At 39.5% G+C, this 22,006-nt stretch overlaps 1 protein-coding gene across 11 annotated transcripts in view; it reads left to right on the forward strand.

Annotated features, from left to right (window-relative positions):
* The window catches only part of PLCB4 (phospholipase C beta 4), a 426,835-nt gene that overhangs the window by 221,231 nt on the left and 183,598 nt on the right, over positions 1-22,006 (forward strand). The window contains exon 4 of one of the 11 annotated variants that reach the window (XM_047852992.1): positions 19,549-19,610. The exons of the other annotated variants lie outside the window; for them this stretch is intronic. The gene's annotated coding sequence lies outside the window, so the exon portion shown is untranslated. The remainder of the gene's footprint in view (positions 1-19,548; positions 19,611-22,006) is intronic. 11 annotated transcript variants of the gene reach the window in all.

Raw genomic sequence — 22,006 nt, forward strand, 5'->3', positions numbered from 1 at the left:
TAAGTGAGAAGACTACATGTAGAGAATAACTAGGAGGCTTTGCTGCAGCCCAGAAAAGAAGTGATGGAGACAGCCTGGAGCATGAAAAGGGGGCAGATTTCAGGGAGATCCAAGGGGTAGAACCAGTGGGACTTCATAACTGATTGGGTGGACAACAGAGAGGGCCCAGGGGACAGAGTCACATTTAGAGTATTTTGAAGCATTAAATGTGAATTTCACAGTTTCTGCTTCAGGCCAGCATTTGACTGTTCTCACAGTCCATTTCCCTATAGAAAGGGAAGGGCAAGTTCAATGTCAGAGGAATGATGTGCAAAGTTCCCTATGCACTGCCAGCCCATTTGGCTTTCCTTTAGAATGCTGTGGTTTCTTCAGTTCATATTACTTGTGACACAGTCTTTCAGTAAACTTTGCATGTGTGCAGTCTCTAAAGAACAGCAGTGCCAATCCCTCTAATTTACCATAAAAAGAGAATGAAATGCACCAGCAGGGTGAAAGGGGCTCTGTGAATCTTCTCTAGCATCATGGGTGCCATACTCCTTAGGCGTTAAGACTGAACATGTCTTTTACCTCCAAATAATAAGATTCGGACTCTGTTCTATTTTTATACATGTGAACACACATTTGAAATTGTGTGCATATATGAACCTTCACATGTATGTTTGGGAACACTCATTTCCGTCAACCTTGAGTAATGCATTTTTGTAGCGGAAAGCTATCCTTAAATGTACCATAACATTAAAGAGAAACATATCATTTGTCCTATGAAAACCTTGCCTTTTGCTTTTTTCTCTGTGCTTTGTTTCTGGAATATCCAGGCAACAGAAGCTGTTCCTTTGGAGGGTTTCTCTCCTGGCTGATAGGTTTTATCTGTTGCTCCAGTATGAAAATCAATGTATCACGTAAATATCCCTCATTAGCTGACAGTCTTGCAGTTTCTGTACAGTCCGCGTTTTCAAATGGTAAATTCCCTGCCTGTGTAAAAAAATTGTAAATCTGTACTAATTACCTGGTCCTTTTGCTCTTTCCTCCTTTTAGCTTTGTAATATTTGTTCATTCAAGTGTGAAAAAGATATAATCATGCTTAACATGCTTAAATTTTTTCTAGTTTGGAACTCTTCAAATGTAATGGAGGTTCTTTTAGAGTTGTGCCATACCATGGGTAATGCTAACATCAACCACATGGACAATGATTTATGAAAGTCCTTATGACATAGCATTACAGGGTGGGGGAAGCAGGTGGCATATTATAAAATGGGACCCTATTCAGATGAGAATAAAAAGAAAAACAGAAGAAAGAATCAAAGAACAGAAGAGAGATAGCTGTTTATGGAGTGCTTACTTTGTCCAAGTAAAGGGCTAACTGCTCTATCTGCATGATCTCATGTGACCTTCCCAAGAGGTAAGCAGTGGTAGGATTACTTCTTCCATAGTTGAGAGTGGGGTTGGGAAATTTATCTAGCCATCCTTGTCCAATTCTGTACAAGGAAAGGATAGAAATGATTTTGGACCTAGTATTTCCATTTCAAAGTTTGTGCTTTTATTTATTTATTTTTTAAGTTTATTTATTTAGCAAGCAGGGGAGGGGCAGAGAGAGGGAGAGAGAGAGAATCCCAAGCAGGCTCCACACTGCCAGTATGGAGCCCGATGCAGAGCTCAAAACCATGAACTGTGAGATCATGACCTGAGTTGAAATATAGAGCTGGACGCTTAACACACTGAACTACCCAGTCCCCCCTCAGAGTTTATGCTTTTAACCAAAACACTGTAATTTAGGATACATGAGGGACACTTCCAAGGGAGAGTGCAGTAGGAAGGCAGGGAAGAGGAAGGAAGGAAGGAAAAATATGGGAGAGATACTGCATAGTTAGGCTAGCTGCTTTAACAAAGAGGGCCACAAATATACAATGGCTCATGTATGGTTCATGTTATTGTTTTGCTGCTCATCTAACAGTACAAGGCAGGTGAAATGGTTGGGGCTGCCATGTGTTTGTAGTTATTCAGGGATAGAGGCTGATGAGAGCTCTGACATCTGTATTATCTAGCTTCCACGTTCCTCCTGGGGATAATGTCCACCTACATAGAAGAGGCAAATTGCATAGAGAATGAATGTGTGGAGGGGGATTTTATGGGCATGCCTAGGTGTGACATTCATCACTGCCACTCTCATGTCACAGACCAGCACTATCGCACTGCTCTACCTAACTGCAAGGGAGGCAGGTGAATGTGGGTATGTATGGGCCTCAGAAGGGGAGGAATACATGGATTTTGCTGATCTGCCAGGAAACAATAGGTCACAAGTTCCTATTAGAGTCAAGCCTCTATATACATATTTGTATTTTCCCTTTTTTTCCCTTATTTTTGAAAGAGTGGGTGAGCAGGGGAGGGGCAGAGGGAGAGAGAGGATCTGAAGCAGGCTCTGTGCTAACAACAGAAAGCCCGATGTGGGGCTCGAACTCACAAACCACGAGATTATGGCCTGAGCCGAAGTCAGACACTTAACTGACTTAGCCACCCAGGCACCCCCGTATTTGTATTTTTCATTCTCTGTGCTTTGTGAAAGAAGGATCATTTGCCTCATTTTACAGAACAAAGAATGGAGATTCAGGGAGTTGCCCAGTGTCATGTAATTAGTAGAGTCAAACCTCCAGCCTGGCTCAATTTTTTCCCTGAGCTTCATTCTTTCTTCCCATCTTAATATACACATTATCCCTGCCACTAGTTAGTTCACTGCCACAGTCTAGTCCTTTGATAAGGAGCAATCCCAGAAAGTAAGATCCAAATCCCAATTCTGTGCTAGTCAAAATATGGCCCATGGACCAGCAGGCAGAATGGAGATCGCCAGGGAGCTTGTAGAAATGTGTATTTTAGTCCTCACCCCAGGCCAGCTGCATGGGACCGGTCATTTTAACAGGCTCACGATCTGGATGCAGTATGCAGCCTGAGAAGCCATGGACTCAGCTCCTAGAAGCCAGCTTCTTCATGGGATCCTATTGTGTGACTGTGCTCTTTCTTCCATGCATGAGAAGAGGTAAATTCACTCTGTTAGTCATGGAATATAGCCAGTTGAGCAAAATTTCAGCCTTTATGCAGGGTAAACATGTTTAACTTAGAAAGGACTACTTAGCAACATAATATTGAATGACCGCTCAGCCCAGTTTTTAAAAAGCATGGGATATTTCCATAGATGAGCTGGAGAGGCCTGAACAAAACAGAAGAGAAGAGAACTTTGCTGTTTTGGTTTGTGAGCAACAATTTGATTTTCTAAAAAGAGCAGCTTTGTTTCTTTTCCTGAGAATGTAGGAGCACTGAGTTCTTAGTCTCAGCCCGTGCAGTTTCCCTGCTATGGTTTATCATTAGGGCAAAAACAGATGAAAGACACACACTATGAAACCATCTGCCCTCTGATTCCAGATTTCCCACAGTGGTCCAATTACTAGTGTATCCACTGTTAACCTTGTATTACAGTTACAAAAAGACCACTGCTGGTGAGATTGTTAATAGTTGATGAGTGTCAGGGAGGGTCTTTGGTGTGGTTAGACCAGTTCCCTTGTGAGTCTTCCAATATTTGTTTCCTTTAGAGCACCATTCACTGCAGAGGATGAAGGAAGCTGTCAAGGACCCCAAATGCCATGATAGATGACTGTGGACAGCCTTCCTATGTGGGAGTCCACGGCTTGAGAGGCACGTAGGCCAGGCACTCCTGTTTTGAAACCATAAAACTATTTTCCAGAAGTTCTTTTCTGTTGATAATTTTCTTCCACATATGTGATGTTTTCCTTCAACAAATCAGGAACAGTACCACTGTTCTAGCACACGACTGCATGATTGCCTTAGAAGGCAACCTTATGCTATTTTTATTCAATTAAATCTCACAAGACACTCAGAGCAAATGTTTCCATCTTATTCTCTTGGAAATCTGGACACTGAGAACAGAAACTTGCTTAAGGTCAAGGCAAGCAGAATTCCAGTTGTATGGAATCTCCCGTGCAGTTTGAGAGAGCTACATAGGATGATGCAGCCAGCAAAGATGAGAACTGGGGGTCCAGTGTCATCTGATGCAGTCATTGCTATGAGATTTCATTGGCAACTAACATGCAAAATGATCATCGTCCATACATATATGACTGTAGTGGGGCATCTCAGCCAATGATTCTTAGCTCATTCATTCATTTCTTGTCATTTATTTAAGAAGTGTGTATTGAGAATTTACCATGCACCAGGAGGACTCCAAAATGATAAAGGTTCACAGACCCTGCCCCTGCCCTGCCCTATGGAGTTCCCCATCTAGTTAAAAAGTTTGATTGTATTTCCTTCCTTGATGGTTGCATGTAACTAACAGATATGTTGTATGCTAGATATCTTCCCTTAAGCAGGATGGCTGATGACTTTATGAAATTGTGGGCCCCAGAATCTGGAGTTTGGCATTTGGCTAGAGAATGGGAAAATCTCTAAGGATAGATTATAAAATGAAACCTAAAGTTAAATACTTTGCTTAATCATTTTTTTTCTGTTTATTTCATTTATATTCCTTTGTAAGTATTGAATGCTCCCTATGTGTGAGACTTCATGTGGGGTATGCAAAGATGGATTCAGTTTCCTGTGTGTCCAAAATTTCTTTCAGGCTTAGACATGAGCTAGGAATAATTACAGTGCTAGGTGTAAAGTTTCATTGCCTGGGAGAGGTGCATGTAAAAAGTTGTGGGTTCAAGGGAAGAGAGAATGAGATCTCATTTGGAGGAGGAAGTGACATCTGAGCCAGACAGGATTGTAAAATGGGGAGATAAGTGGACAGGGGGTTTATTTTAGGCAGAGAGACAAATAGGGAAGAAAGTACAGAGATGAGTGACTAGCAAGACATTAAGGTGAACTGTGAGATATGAAAGCTATGTCAGAAGTATCAACAGTTGTCTTACTCAGCAGCTTCCGGGAGCCCATCATCATGTTAGTAATCCCTTAGGGAGATTGGAGTATTTTTGATGTGTTTTTATTCTATCTACCTACCTACCTACCTACCTACCTACCTACCTACCTACCTATCTATTGAGAGAGCAGGGGAGGGGAAGAAGGAGCGAGGGCTTGGAGGGAGAATCCCAAACAGGCTCCATGCCCAGCACAGAGTCTGACATGGGACTCAGTCTCATAACCCTGGGATCATGACCTGAGCCAAAATCAAGAGTTGAACGCTTAACCACCTAAGCCACCCAAGCGCCCCTGGAGGATTTTTTTAAAAATCCAAATAAGATGTGATCATTTAAAAAATATAGAAGGTGCATAAAATTATAAAAAGGAAAAAAAAAACTTGGCAAGAAACCTTCACCCAAGTGAAACCTCACTCTGGTTGACACTTGAGTATTTTCCTTCAAGTCTTTTGTATTTTGTTTGTGTACATCTTTTTGAGTAGTTGAAACCGTGTGATACATTCTTCCATTTAAACCCCAGCATTTACCTGTGTTATGAAAAGCTCTTTGAAACCGTCATCGTTAATGGCCTTGTAGTGTTCTGTCCTGTGGCTTTGTCATACTTGACTTCACCCTATTGTTGGAGGTCTAAGCTGTTCCACGTTTTCCACTACAAACAGACTGGCTGTTGGCCAGCTAGCACCTTTTGTATTTTGCAGATGGTTAAAGCCAGGATACTTAGAAGAGGCTGAGATGGGGACTGACTTACTTGGTTGCTAGGAGCCAGAAGGAACCAAGAGACTCATGTACACAAAAATCAGCCCTCTGGCTAGACCAGGGAGCTATGAAGTTTCTAGGAGTGGGGGTGGGGGTAAAGATTAATTAGCTACTAGGGGATGTCCCCTGAGAAGTTTGATCTGAGTGGGCCCCCAGGAAAGAGATCAGTGATCTTCAGGCCCAGGGGCATTTGGTTACTCCCATTTTCCAGGAGAGTTTGGGCCAACACATTGGCTCTTCACATTGGATTCCCAAGTTGGGACAAGGAGGCAGGGAGACCTGTGAAAAGGCAAGTATGTTCTGCTCCCTTCTTTGACCTGGGGAGGTAGGATGGGTAGGGAGGGGAGTGAGATGCTGCCCTAATTTTTTTTTTGAAAAATGAGATTTTTCATCCCATTAGTTGGAGTTATAAACCAGAAAAGCATTCTCCTCAGAAAGAAAAATGAGGAAAAAACTAATGCCTGCCTTGCTTGGATTTTTAGTGTTACCAAATACCTTTGTGTTTGTGACTTATTCATTGTATACTGTGGTCCTGGCCTGCTCCTCGTTGACCCTCCTTATCTTTGGCCCCAACTTATCTTCATGAAAGTTCACTCTAAGAGAAGAACATTGAAATGGAGGCAGACAAAAGTCCTCACCGAGTGTGGTCCAGTAAATCCAGATGTTAACTCCATTGTAAATCCCAGCAGACACAGGTGTATCAGAAGTGTGATTCCGTATGCTGGATGTGTGTTTGTAATAACTGTGCCTGAAGGCCTGCTCGAGTTACGATTCAGCAAAGGAAGGAGACAGGAAGGAGACTATTAGCTTAGGGCAAAGAAACATCTGTTCCAGGAGACCCAAAAAAAAAAAAAAGTATACCACATTTTTCATAATAGATGCTGCTTTGAAGGTTTCTTTGGAATTTCCCATATTAAATCATGCTCCAAACTGTCTTAGAAACTACACTTTTTAAAAGAGCCATTCTATTAGGTTTTTGTTTTGTTTTGTTTTGTTTTTGTTTTTGTTTTTGTTTTTGTTTTGAGAGAAAGCAGAATTCTCCACTCTGAGATGAGGTGGTCTTCATTCAGATATTGGCCTCATGATTTAATAGCTTTGTGACTTTGGAAAAATGATTTCATTGCCCCAGATCTTAGTTTCCCTAGCTGTAAAATGAATGCAATCCTAACATCTGTCACACAAAGTATTGATACAGATTCGATGTGAGAAAACATTTTTGAACACAATGGGAAATAAAGTTAAACCCTTGAAAATGTGACTATTAATAATCTTCAAATTAACCAAGTGATATTCGGCATGTAAAGTAAAATTTTGGAACCATATTTTTCTGTCTATGAGTCATATTTGTAGGCTATGCACATTATCACATTCAAAACAATTCATGGTATATTAGGTTGAAATAATGGAATGAAAATACTCCAGCCTAGGAGAGTCAAAGTAAGTCAGCTGAACTGTGAAGTAACTACATATCTAAACCGAATTCTAAAATGTTTTACGATATTATGTTTATCACATAATAGTGTATTACCTAATTTTGCTCAAAACATGTTGGTTCTTATATTTAAAATGATAGTCTTGTGTTTAGTTGGAAATATGGAACTGAATTATTTTGTAAAATTGAGAAGGAGTTAAATTTAGGGTCCCTGGGAAAACTCTATGGTTAGATGGTTAATATTACTTATTTAGTTTAAAGTATTGAAGCATTAAACACACTCAAAAATTTCAATAAATATTACATAACTATATTATTTGGGTGCCAGTTTACAAATATATGCCATATGAGTTAAACAAAAGTAAAACATCCAGAAGTAAAAATATGGCTAAATATTGTAAATGACTATTTTACAGGCCTTGCTATAAAATGCTATTATAACATCCAGGTGCCCTAACTCAGAACCTTCATGATTCTTACTTATCGTACAACCATTGCCTTACTTATTCCTCTGAATGGAAGGGGAGCCATAAATAAGAACAATTTGGGAGAATGCAAAGGCTGACCTGGAAAGGGATGTGGAGTGAAGTGTAGACACACACTTTGTTATCACATAGCATAACTGAGTCTTTCCTTCCCTCATTCCATATTCATTCCTTATTCAAGAGTCTCTAATCTCGCCTCTTAAAATACCAGTCACTCTGCTAGGTACGGGGTTTGAGAAGCAGGTGGGGAGATTCAAAGATAAGATACAAACTTCTTTTTTTTAATGTTTGTTTATTTTTGAGAGAGAGAGGGAGAGCTTGAGCAAGCGTGAGCAGGGGAGGGGCAGAAAGAGGGAGACACAGAATCCAAAGCAGGCTCCAGGCTGCTGTCAGCACAGAGCCTGATGCAGGGCTCAAACCCACGAACCTTGAGATCATGACCTGAGCTGAAGTAGGATGCCCAGTCAACTGAGCCACCGAGGTGCCCCAAATACAGACTTTACTGTGTCAAGTTGTTTGTGGTAAAATGGACAGATTTGTGCTCCTGATAATTACTGTCATCCAGAAAAATGATGTTGCTAAAGTCCTTTAAGTCCTTGCTAAAGTTTTAAGTCCTTGCTAAATATCATAGGTAACTGACTTTAAATTATTATTCTCCTCTACTCATATCCTGGATGGCTTTGCTAGCTTATTGCTCCCTTATGATTTTTTTCTGAATTCCTTTAACTCTTCCTCAGAACTTCTTAATCCTTTTAAATAGCTTTTTTACATAATATAACTAAAATGTGCACATACTGCCAGAGCCATATAGAGTCAACTCTCACCCCACCCATCCTTGTCTAGCAGGTGTATCAGTTAGCATTTGCTATGTAACAGATTACCCCAGAATTTTGTGGATTTAAAAAACAATTGTGTTCTTTTCCACAATTTTGTGTATTCATTTGGAGGTGTTACTAGTCTTGGCTGGCTCAGCCAGGACTGGATGGTCTAGGATAGCCCCAATCATGTATTTATTTGGAGTGTCAAACAGGATAACTGGTTTGATGGAGGCTTCTCTCCATATGGCCTCTCCTCTTCCAGCAGGCTTTCTTAGTCTTTTAACATAATAGTCTCTGAGTTTCAAAGAGAAACAAGAAAGAATACCCCAGTGTGGAAGGGCTGTACGTGCTTTTCATGTGTCTGATTTGCAGCAAAGCTGAGTCATATGCCAAACCCAGATCCAAGATCCGCTTGGAGAAATCTCCACATCTTGTTGGGAGAAGCTGCAGGGTCACCTTGCCAAGGGGCAGGATACAGAGAAGGGAAGACTTTGTGACTGTTTTTGCAAACAGTCTATGGTGGCTCAGGAGGGAGTAATATATGTTTGAGCCAAGAAGGGTCACGCCTCCTCTTTGGTCAAAGCCCATTGGCTGGAACTAGACATGTGGCCCCTTGCATGGATGCAGAAAGAGATGTAGAGTAAAACGTTTTGTGCAATTAGGTGTTAGGTTGTCTCAAATGATAGTTAGACCTCACCCTTTAACTCCATAAAAATCCATTCAGGCCTTTGAGAGTTGGTCATATTCAGAGACACCATCAATTTCCATCTTCAGGCTTTCAGGGATCGGAGGTGGGTCTTCTAATGATATGGATTTGTGGGAGGTCAGAGTTGTATGAAGTGGTTTGTATTTTCAGAAGCAAAATGATGGTAGAGGTTATTTCTCCTGTCTCTAAATTCCTGCAAAATATTGTACAGTTTGTGTTGAATTATCTATCTGCCTCTTCTCTGCTGGATTGGGTTTCTAAGTGTGGAGGCTGTGCCTTACCACTGTCAAGTTCTGGTTAGTGTCTAGTCCAGCAGGGTTACACTGAAATAACTAACACAGTCCCTTGGAGAAGAGGCAGAAGGCTGTAGTTAACCCTAGGACCCTCATTTATTCCCTTTACATTTTGTTAATGTCCCATTTAATTGTTTGCTCTCCCTCCCCAAGTCACCAACATAGAGTCAACCAACATATTGGACCACCAGATTCCTCTGTTAATTTCTTCATTGCAGCAAAGTCAGAAGAGGAATGCATTTATTTATTCTACACAAGTATATATTGAACACCAACTTCATGTCACACATGTTTTATATGACAGATGCAGCAGAAAATAAAATATATAAAGTTTCTGCTCTTTTGGAAGGATATAAAAAAATATATTAAATAATAGATATCAGATGTTGATGTATTTTATGTAGAAGAATAGAACAGGTAGAAGGAAAGAAATCCTGGTGGTGGTAGTGGGTGGTATGCTATTTTGTAAATGAGAGGCATATACAAAAATATAGTGACATGCGAACAGTGATCTGCATGTAAAGAGCCAGGCAGATACTCAGAAGAGCAGTCCAAACTGAGGAACAGTATATGCAAAGGTCCTGAGACAGAATTATGAATGGCCTCTATGAAGAACAGGAAGAAAATCCGTGTGTTTGGAGTCAAGTGAGCATGGGAAAGGAATAGGAGAAGGGAGGAGAGTGGTATAGGGCTACATAATAGAGGGCCTTATAGCACAGTGCACAGACTGGCTCATATTCTGAGGAAGATGGGGAGTCATATAAGCAAAGGATAGAAAACCAAAGGCTTTGAGAATTCTATGGGCTTGGGGACAGAAATGGCAAAGGGGGAAAATGTGTATTTCTATTCTATGATCTTTTTTTCTCCCTCTCATCCATCACATACCTGTGTAAAAAAATTTACTTTCAAGATTGACTGTGTGCTAGCAAATCATTAATATCTATGAAAATACATATAATGATATTTGGACATATGTTGGAAATACTGTCTTCCACCAGCAATAAATAGATTAAGGACAAATAGACTATGTAGCTTTTGCTATTAATTCTTGAGATACATTCTTTTGCTATTAGTTCTTGAGAAAATTCTATGAGATACATTCCTTCTAAAACTGAGTCCTATGTTAATGTATTGCCTGTATTATAATTTAGGCTCTCGAAAGGATAGTTTTTAGACTAAGTCTAGACTACTTAAATGGTTTTAGTAAAACCCAACTAACTGTATGTTATAAATAAAAATAAGCAATTGTCTAACTTAAAATGGCCTTCCTGTCATATGGCTTCACATGGGATGATGCAGAGGGGTGTAGGCATTGACTTTCTTGGTGAAAAAACAACCCTCATGAAGATACTTTGTTTTTTGCAGACTTATTTTCTATAAAGAAAACCATCAAGCACAAAGAGTGCTTAAGTGTGGTAGAAATACTTAAAAAAAATATTACAACAGTAACAATAAACATAAACAATGGACAACTTTTTAGAAGTATTTAGAAATACAGTTACAGTCAATCTCATGGAATTATTTTAACCAAGCCAAACCAGCCTTGTTATGAACATACTCGTTTCTTTCCAGGGTAATTTGGTTAGAACTGAGTTACTGGTTTCATGTGACTAGCTTTGGGCTGTTGTATGCATTTTTGGTCAAAGAAAAAATTGAATTATCATTTTTACTTGCAGTGGCCCTCAGTACATAAAGCCTGATCTTCGGTCCCTTTGCACAATGTAGTCCTCCTAGTCCTAGAATTCATAGAAAATTTAGGGGTTGGCAGAGGCTAGAATGCTCTGCTAGCAGCTGACGGCTGCTAATAGAATCCATGTCTATTATGAAATAATTCCTTCAATAATATATAAGGAGCTGCATTGTTCCCAGAGTCTTCTATGTATGTCATCTTGTCTACCTTTGGGAACCCCTTCAGAATGACATGCATGACCATCTTCAGACGGGGAAATTTCTTGAAGAGTGATTTGTGGAATTCTCCTTTGGTTTCACGGTAATTGGTTGAATCCGGTCTTAAAATTAGTCTTTTCCTCTCTGAGTGCACTCTTGCCCACTGGACTGAGTCCGTGTGTCTCATGTAATTGTGAGCTCCCTTGTGTAGGTGTGTGTATTGAGGCATATCTAAAAATAGGCTGGAGTTTAGGATTTCGAGCTTCTTCCCTCCTCCCACCCCATTTACTATGTATTTTTTGGACGCAGCTGCCTTCATTTGGATTTAATAATTAAGTAGGCTGAAAATATCAGTAACCTATAAACATATTTGGTATGTATCTCTGCCCATAAACGCTCACACTTCAAAAAACTTTTGCAGAAGTGAGTCCTTATTTGGCATATTGGGAGGATGTTACAGCTATGAGGGAAGAGGCTGATTTAAGTTTGGAAGGTAGCATTTAGGGGAGATTCTTTGGTGTCTGGTTCTGCATCCTTAGCATCCATTTCTGCAGGCTTAAAGCCTTTGTGCTCATTGCCTAAGAATAGCTGAGAACTATTCCATTCTTTTGACCATAAAGGGAAATGTCAGTTCTGTAGTCAATCATTTAAGCTTTGAAATATGATCTACTGCTTTGCAGAGAACTATGAAGGCACCTTGGAGTACTACATCTACTTTAAAACACAGCCACAAAATGCAGTGAGAGTCCCAAGTCTTTAAGACTACGGGAAGGAGGTCATCATGAGTCATGACTTTACAGAGAGAGGATTCAGATCGACTGTTCAAATCTATAGGAAACTAAATAGAAGGGAGGGCCTGAGGTCCAGTGAGAGGTTGTTTTCATGAGCCCTCAGCATCTGTGTATACACTTCCCATCACTAGAATCTGTATATTCATGTAACCAGGAATGCTTCCATAGCATCTTCCTGGGCACAGAGCTGTGGGCCAGGTGATGTCTTCAATCTTATGCCTGGAGTCAAAAAATGACTCTACTTATGGGGCATCTGGTGAAACTGTGGGTGCTCTGTAAATTTCAGGGAGTGCTTTTCACTTACCAGGGAGCATCATCATTCTCCAATGTGTTAGTTACGAATGAATATTTTATTAAAAAAAAAAACAAAAAACTCTGACAGTAATTTCACACACTGCTGGAGAACAGGCTTCTGCTGTTTGATTATATCAGATAAACCTTACACCTTCCCTGAAATATAGGAGTTAAAGAACTTAAGGCAGCAGACTCACCTGACTCAGGTATAGACCTAAAAGACTTTCTCTGATTAATCATCAGGCATTCATAGATGAAAATATTAGGAGACAGAAGGGACTAGGAGGATAACTCACATTATTATTGGCACTTAAATTAGAATTTGTCTTAAAAATACCAATTTACTTTGATAAATGCTACCCAGGCCTTAACTGTGTTTGTGGCTGATTCCTTTGTGAAATGAAAGCGTCAATGCACAATGAACTGTTCTGATAAGCTGCTTCACAGGTTTAGAATATATTTAAAGCTAATCTTCAAGAACTAATATGTAATGATGCTATTTTATTTTTATGAACCATGGTTTTATATCCCACTGTTTATCTGATTTGAAATGGTTGTAATGTTTGGAGAATGTTAATATTGAACCATGCCAAAACCTTAATAAACTTAGTCTTGAACTAATATTTCAGGCTCATGTGGGATTTCTGTATGCTAAAATAGTTTTTAATATTGCAGAAATGCAATAGTGACCTTTCCATAAAACCTTAATAAAATTACTTTGTGATATAAACTGCAGAAGAGAGGGGAACTTTCTTGAATGAGACTATGCACGATTTATCTGCATTTCATGGTTTATCTTCTATCTCATTTCTTCAGATCCCTTGTGTTTTTCTTTCCCTTTAGCCAAACAGTGATTTGAATAATTTAAACTAGAGAACAGATACAGAATTTTCAAAGACATGTTTTCCCTTTGCACCAGTGTCATTTACCTGTTGCTGATGTACCAGTTGTCTTGATAATTCTAATAGTCTCCATGCTGTTTAAAAGAAGTAAACAAGATAGAAAATTTCACCCATAAGTTTCAGGTATTTAATATTGAAAATACAATTGGGCGTCACACATAGCTGCTGCTTAGCAAAGCAGTGTGCAATGGTTTTATGACAAGTGTTGAGTAAGAATAGCGTACCAGTTTATAAAATTAAAGTGATGGATGTTTGGCAAACAAACTGCACCTTCTCAAAATTGAAATGTTGGCCAGTATCCTGAAATTGAAATTCTTTGTTTCCCAGAGACTGGCATACAAATGACCAAAAATGACCAAAATCAGAAGACTGTAGCTTGGGCTTTATAATATATTTTGTTCTAGTTTAGGGTGGAAAAAGTCTTAATTAAGTGTAGTCACTGTGAATCATTGTTTTCTAAACTGCTTTCTGTGGTCTTTTTGATGGCTTGGCTCTTGCAAGAGTCTTTCAAGTTCACAAGTCAAAGACAAGATGATGGCTGTTTAAGTAGAAAGTTGTGTTTTTTATTAGTTCCAAGACTATTTGCAAATACAAAATTGTACAAGCATTTCCCAATCATTCTGTATCTGTTTATCACTTGAATTTTAACCAATATTCGTATACAGAATAAACATCAGAAAGCATTTCACTGCATACTTGCAGTTGAGAGAATGCTCAGACTACTTTGGGTGAGAAGAATCTGGAAAAGGGCTGATAAGATCTAGAGATGGACTAACCCTACTTTATTTTCTGAAAAGTCACTAGAGGGCATTTATTTCCATCTCAGTGCAACAATCCTTTTACAACTTCTAAGAACAGAGGGACATCTCAGTCCTTAGATGATGAGAAGTGTCTACTCTGAAACCTGAAAATTCACACTTTTCATTGTTAAATAATTTTCCTGATACTGATTTAAAGTTACATTCCTTTTTTTCAAAATATAAGTTATTGTCAAGTTGACTAACATACAGTGTATATAGTGTGCTCTTGGTTTTGGGGGTAGATTTCTGCAATTCATCGCTTACATACAATGCCCAGTGCTCACCCCAACAAGTGCTCTCCTCAATGCCCATCACCCATTTTCCCTTCTCCCCTACCACCCCCCATCAACCCTCAGTTTGTTCTCTGTATTCAAGAATCTCTTAGGGTGTGCCTCTCTCTCTGTAACTATTTTTTCCCCTTCCCTTCCCCCATGGTCTTCTGTTAAATTTCTCAAGTTCCACATATGAATGAAAACATATGATACCTGTCTTCCTCTGACTGACTTATTTCACTTAGCATAACACTGTCCAGTTCCATCCATGTTGCTGAAAATGGCAGAATTTCATTCTTTCTCATTGCCAAGTAGTATTCCATTTTATATATAAACCACATCTTCTTTATCCATTAATCAGTTGATGGACATTTAGGCTCTTTCCATAATTTGGCTATTGTTGAAAGCACTGCTATAAACATTGGGGTTCACGTGCCCCTATGAATCAGCACTCCTGTATCCTTTGGATAAATTCCTAGTAGTGCAATTGCTGGGTCATAGGGTAGTTCTATTTTTAATGTTTTGAGGAACCTCCACACTGTTTTCCAGAATGGCTGCACCAGTTTGCATTCCCACCAACAGTGCAAGAGGGTCCCTATTTCCTAAGACCACTAATCTTTGGTACATAGTTTTTCCTCTGAATGAACACAGAATATCTCTATTACTCCATCTTCCATATGAGTGAGTTTCAATACATGCCATCTGTCAGAATGGGGATTGCATTGGTATTGGACCAGCAGTTCATGGTCATTGTTCTTTCCCAGCTTCATCAGTAGGGCTGTGGGACTCAGCCCAGTTCACCGGTTCTTGCCTTCTGTTCCCACCCAGTTATAGGAAGAGCTTAGATTGACTCTGAAATCTCTGGAAACTTCTTTTATTAATTGTTGCTTAAATGGCATGACTTCCTTCACCAACTCCTCTGTTTTGCTGATATGCTTCTTAAAATTGTGACATTGAATTTACAAAATAGTGCAAAGCAGTGGCAGGATCTGAGAGAGTTTGCTGAGATTGTTCTAGCCATTCATTGATTTCTTGTCTTTCCCAGATCCCATTAGGGTACAAACAATGACCTCTTTACTATTAGCTCATGAAGACTGTCGTTCACTGAAAGTTCAGATGGTTTTCATATAAAAAAGCCAGTTTTTAGAAGTTTTTAATACATTATTTAATAAAGAGTGTTATGTTAGTTTCAGGTGTACAATAAAGTGATTCAACAACTCCCTACATTACCTAAGTCCTCATCATGACAAGTGCACTCCTTAATCCCCATCACCTATTTAACCCATTCCTCTACCCAACCCCCCTCTGGTGACCATCAGTTCTCTATAGTTAAGAGTCTGTTTCTTGGTATGTCGCTCTTTTTCCCTTTGCTCATTTGTTTTGTCTCTTAAATTCCACATATGAGTGAAATCATATGGTATTTGTCTTTCTTTGACTGACTTATTTTGCTTAATATTTTACTCTGTAGCTCTATCTATGTCACTGCAAAAGGCAAGATTTCATTATTTTTTATGGCTGAATAATATTCCATCTGACACACACACACACACACACACACACACACACACACACACACATCCCACACATCTTCTTTATCCACTCATCAATAGATGGACACTTGAGCTGCATTTGGCTATTATAAATAATACTGCTATAAACATAGGGGTGCATGTATCTTTTTGAATTACTGTTTCTGTATTCTTTGAATAAATACCTATAGTGCAGTTACTGGATTGAAGGGTAGTTCTCTTTTTACCCATTTTCCACAATGGCTTCACTGGTTTGCATTTCCACCAACAGTGCATGAGGGTTCTTTTTTCTCTGTATCCTTGCCAAAACCTGTTGTTTCTTATGTCGGCTTTTTTTTTTATTTGGTCCTGTAGGTTTGTTGTTCTTGTTGTTGTTGTTGTTTAACCAACATGAAGATCTTTGTGTTGATTACTCTTACATGGATCTTGATAGTTTGACTCATTCTTGCAAGCAATCGTTTTGTAGTAGTGAGCTCAGCTGGGACATATCAGGACATCTAAAGTGCTAGGAGTGCTGGTGGAGATGTCGTAGGAGGCAACTGAAAATGAGGAGTGGAATTCTGGAGAGGACCAAAGAACAGTGATATTGCAGGATCACCACGGGAGGGAGAATGAGAACAAACAAGGATGGAGGACAAAAGTGGGAAACCAGGATGAGTTGACTATAGGGTGATGGTAGAAGTTAAATTCTACAGAGATTGAGAAATCTCAGGAACGAGATAAGGATACTGCATGTAAAGCCTTAAAAGTCCAGCTTCTCAAACGTCATTTCGGACAGAATATTTAACATAGATTTCATATTTTAAAATACTTACAGAGAATTGATAGTTAGGAAATGGTCATATGGAGCACAGCTTATTTTTACTATTTAAAGAAAATTGGCCATGGGAGTGTGTGACATAGATGGCCAACATATGCCTTAATGATAAGTGTTCCTGTCTTTTAAACTTCAGATGTTTTGTCCAAAAAACCTGATTTAACTCATTCATGTAATGGCCATAATTGAATCCTATTTCCTTTCCCGTTTTACCTCGAGGGTTGGTTTCAATTAGGGCAGAAGAAAAATAAAAATATTTATCATGGCTTAGTCACACTTGTGATTTTATTTGAGTAAAGCATAGGCAACCACATAAATTTTATTAAAATGCCCACCACAAATACTCCAAAATAGCGCTGTAGGCCAACTAATGTCATGGACTAAGTGGTTAGATCTTGATGTTTTGATAATACTAAGTTTTCTCTATCACATTTAAAAGATTCTAAAAACAGAGCTAAGCATTAAAGATAACAGTGATCTTTTTAAAGTGGAAATTATGAAAACATTTAAAAATAAATGCAAGAAACTTGAATTCCATTTTCTTTTAGATAACCAAAAATATCTCCTGATTTGGAAGCTGGAGTAACAAGGATCTGTGTGGGGTGAATTTGAAATGAGAAGTTGGATATTGACAGTAATATAGGCATCTCCTTTATGGAGGTAGTCCTTAGTTTTGGTTGAAGTACTTCTTATTAAAATATCTTATTAAATACAATCCCAAGAAGAGATGACTTTCCCTCATTTGGGTTGGAGGCCATATATATGCAAAATGTTTTACTGAATTTAAGGAACTTTCATCATGAGGATCAAGGTCAGACAGTGAGAGTTTAAAATCAAAAGGCTTAAGTGCTAGTTCTTAACCATAATTTGACACAATCTAAGCTTTCTGAGCTCCACTTTCCACACTCTGCATTTCAGTTATGATTTCCAACTTAGAGAGTTTGTGAACATACTTGGTAAAATGTAACTATCACTTGGTAAAATGTAACTTGGTAAAATGTAAAAGAGTTGTGAACATACTTGGTAAAATGTCCAGCGCCCTTATTTTGAGAGCTTTGTGAAGCTTGGCGGGTCAGCACGTTAGCCCCCAGCACCTGCATTCAGAGCTGAGTTGTGACAGGAGCTGCGTTCATATCTCATTACTTAAGGACGTCCTCTTCTCTTGCCTAATGAGAATGTCATTTTCCTCCTCCATGGGTCAGGCTGTTGCTTCTTCCTGGTGTCTTTAAAAACTTGCCTGAAATCTTGTAGCATTTTAAAATATGCTGGGTCAAACTTTACCCCTTAAGAAACAAAATAATTGATTGCAGACACATGGGCCCAAATGATTTTCAGCAATTTTACTTATTAGTGTGGACACGGGGTGGGGGGAGGGGGTGGAATCCGAGGGTTTGTCTAACAAAGGGGCAGGGAATTTCATTCAAGGAGCTCCGTTTTTGCTCTTTTTCCCAGCCTGCTGATATGGCTTGAATTAGAAGTTGGAGACATTTGCTAAAATAAAATACAACATGAACCCTTGGGAATTGCTTCACATCCTACTTCTCTGACCTCTGATCTCCTTCCCATTGCCTCTGGGCTTTGTGAGAGTGAGGGATGTTTTTCAGTTTCTATATAAGCAATGGAAGCAAACACATTTTAAAATAATCCAGTAAAAGCACACATCGTATGAAAGAACAATTATTTGAAGGCCGTTGACCTTACCAGAATTGGGCAAGCATTTGGCATCTTTAAAGTCTGCTTTGCTACTGAAGAGCTGTTCTAGAAATGTCACCGTGTCATTACCTTGTCAGTTGCTCTTCAATACACAATAGTAATACATTGTTTTTAATCTTATTTGGAGCCATTTGAATGTGGCTTTAATTTTGGGAAATAAAATCTATTTCAGGAGGACATACAGGGCTTTTAAATAACATCTACATTTATTTGAAGCCCAAGTAATGTTTAATCAAACCAACTGGAGCTAGAAGGGTTCAGAAAAATGACTGCTTCAGCCCCTGAGACTGTTTGAGTCTCCTTACAGGCAAGGAAATGAAGGCTCTGAGAGCTTAGGGGCTTCCTCAAGGACACGCAGCTAGTTGGGGCAGAGACGGGACTGGAATTCAGGTCATCCATGTCTGACCACCCTGCTCTTTCTAGACCCACAGGCTATACAGGTGCTATTAATTTAATATTGATTGTGGAAGTAATGAAATCTATAATTCAAGTCAGACCCAGTTTTTCGGGTGTGGCCAAATTACTTAACCATAAAATTTGGATCATACTAATTAGAAGACCTATTAGAAGACCTGTTTCAAGTGGTGTGAACGTTGGTGCTGGTGAATGGCAGTGAAACATGAAGCGTTCAATCCCTGCTGACCTATCAGACAAAGCCAAAGACAGTGTATGTTCTAATACGTACACGTAGTTTGGTTTTTTGTATTTTTTTGTTTTTCTAAGTAAACTTGACATCCAATGTGGGGCTCGAACTCACGATCCTGAGATCAAGAGTGGCATGATCTACCGACTGAGCCACCCGAGTGCCCCTGAGGAATAGTAGTTTCTATGTGCCCTCTCACTTACAGAAACCAACACACGGTAAGTTTTCTGCCTCATTGGATATCATGGCTAATTATGACACCACATCTGGAAAAAAGGAAACCAAAATCCTGAAAATATGACCGTTCTCTTACAAATGAACTGAGATTAGAGATTTTTGCTTCCTTTTCCTTTCAGACTTCTTATATAAAAATTGCATAAAAAACAAAGAAGAAAGGTTTGTGGGTCTTTGAAAGAATTTGCACAAATAGAAAAAAAATCAACCTTCTAAAACCTTAAATTCCAAGTAACTGTTTTTCTCACTATCTCTAGGAGTTTCATCTCTGTCCTTAGTTTAAGCATTTGAAGAGTGGAGATGGAACAGTTTTGAACATGTAAGTAAGGAGGTCATTGAATTTGTGTGAGATTTGACTTTATTTGGATTAAATCTCTTTGACCACAGGTTATTTTCAAGTCGGGTAGTACCTCTGTGTGTGTGAATATTATAAAAGCTGTTAAATTTGGATACCTTTTAGCTCAAAACCTAAGGAAACATTTTCTCCTTTTATGGTCTGGACTCTGTTCCAATATACGCAGTCCTAGGCTTTATCCTCTTCTTCTGACTCCTGTGTAATAATAGCAAAGGCCTATTTATAAATTTGCTTGGAGAACACTTAAATATCAGGAATCTTGATTAAATTTAAGAGCTCATTGTCTCTGTGTGTTTATTTTAATAGGAAAATAGTTTTTAAAATAAAGGATTTCTCAAGCCCTTGAATTGGCACCTGCTCCTAGTCCAAAGCAGTTGCCCTGTTTTTGTGAAGTCCTGTCTTGCAGTCCTCAGACTTATCCCATACACCCTCCTGAGGCAACATTCAGATAGATTATTCAAGCAAGGATAAAATAAAAATCTTTCCTTTGAAACACTCAGATAATCAAGGCAAGGTGAAACCTCTAAAGAGAGCTTTTTTTTTTTTCCTCTTGACATGTATGATTCATATCGGTGATGCTTTGCCTAGTAATTATGGCAGAGCCAGTCCAAGGGCAAATGAAGGGCAAAGTATGGAGGACTGGGCATAAGAGAGAGAAGGACCTTATGAGCAGTCGGGTAGGGTTTCCTCTAAAGAGGCAAGCTCTGTGGAAAAGAAAACCACATACCCCCTGAGAACATGTCTAGGGTGCGTCCCCACCTTTGAGGACCCAGGTGCCAATCTGAGCCGTCCTCAAGCTGACCTCAGAGGTCAGAGCTTAAGGATGGGACCCAGCAGAGGTGAGGTTAGGATGTACAGTCAGCCAAGAAGTGATTCATAGGCTCAACCAGCTGCAGAACCAGGTGAAGAATGGAAACTCATTCTACAGACTGAGTTCCAATTGGGCACCAATGGGGGGTCAGGGGAAGAGCAGGGTATGAGTTGGGAACAGGAGCCTGGGAACAGAATTTCAGGATCTTGGAGAAAAGGGCAGGTGCACGCAAAAATGGTACTGACATGTACATTTGGGTAACAGGAAAAGACTTTATTGGCCTTGGCCTTGGTTGTTTTTAGGTTTGTTTGGGAGCTCTCTCCTCTATGCACCTCCTCTTGCTCACCCATTCTCTCAAAATAAACAAATAAACATAAAAAATGAGGTTCAGCCATGGAAAGGGAAGAGAAAGATGCAAAGGGCTCAGTATATTTGGGGCAATGAGTTAAGTTTCATAAATCCAGTGAAGAATGTAAGTGGCAAACTGATACTTTTTGAGTTTTTTGAAATGACCCTGCTTTTCAGTGCAGCTACAGGCATGTTTATTCTAGAATCCTCAAGTTGTGTTGTTTTGTTGTTGTTGTTCTTGGTTGTTTTCTGTTTTGTTTTTTGTTTTTTTTAAGTAGGCTTCACACCCAGCGTGGAGCCTAACATGGGGTTCAAACTCATGACCCTGAGATTGAAATTTGAGCTGAGATCCAGAGTCGGATACTTAACTGACTAAGCCACCCAGGCTTCCCTAGAACCCTCACGTTTCAATGTGATCTTTCTCTTCAGCAGTTTTGTTCATTGCAGCTTCTTAAAGATTGAGTTTTCTGGGTGAATATTTCCCCAATATTTTTTAATTTTTTTTTAACGTTTTTATTTATTTTTGGGACAGAGAGAGACAGAGCATGAACGGGGGAGGGGCAGAGAGAGAGGGAGACAGAATCGGAAACAGGCTCCAGGCTCCGAGCCATCAGCCCAGAGCCTGACGCGGGGCTCGAACTCATGGACCGTGAGATCGTGACCTGGCTGAAGTCAGACGCTTAACCGACTGCGCCACCCAGGCGCCCCTCCCCAATATTTTTTAACGTTTATTTATTTTTGAGACAGAGAGAGACAGAGCATGAATGGGGGAGGGGCAGAGAGAGAGGGAGACACAGAATCGGAAGCAGGCTCCAGGCTCCGAGCCATCAGCCCAGAGCCTGACGCGGGGCTCGAACTCATGGACCGCAAGATCGTGACCTGAGCCGAAGTCGGATGCTTAACTGACTGAGCCACCCAGGCGCCCCTTTTCTGAGTTTTTAAGAGCAATACTAGCACTTATAGTTTGTAGTTATCAGGGACCATAAAGGTTTGGGCCAGAAGAAGGAAATATTTAAAGTTATTTGGTAGGTGGCTTCACTGTCTATGTTGTATATTAAATAAATAGCTGTAGATTAAATAAATCTACATTGTAAATTAAATAGTTGAGTTTTGGGTTATGTCACCCTTTGTTTGCTTTCTTCACGTCACCTGTCACCCTGAACTGGTTTCTTGAGACTTAACCCTTAAGGATGAAGCTTGA

This window comes from Prionailurus viverrinus, chromosome A3, assembly GCF_022837055.1.
Source record: "Prionailurus viverrinus isolate Anna chromosome A3, UM_Priviv_1.0, whole genome shotgun sequence".
Taxonomy (NCBI): domain Eukaryota; kingdom Metazoa; phylum Chordata; class Mammalia; order Carnivora; family Felidae; genus Prionailurus; species Prionailurus viverrinus.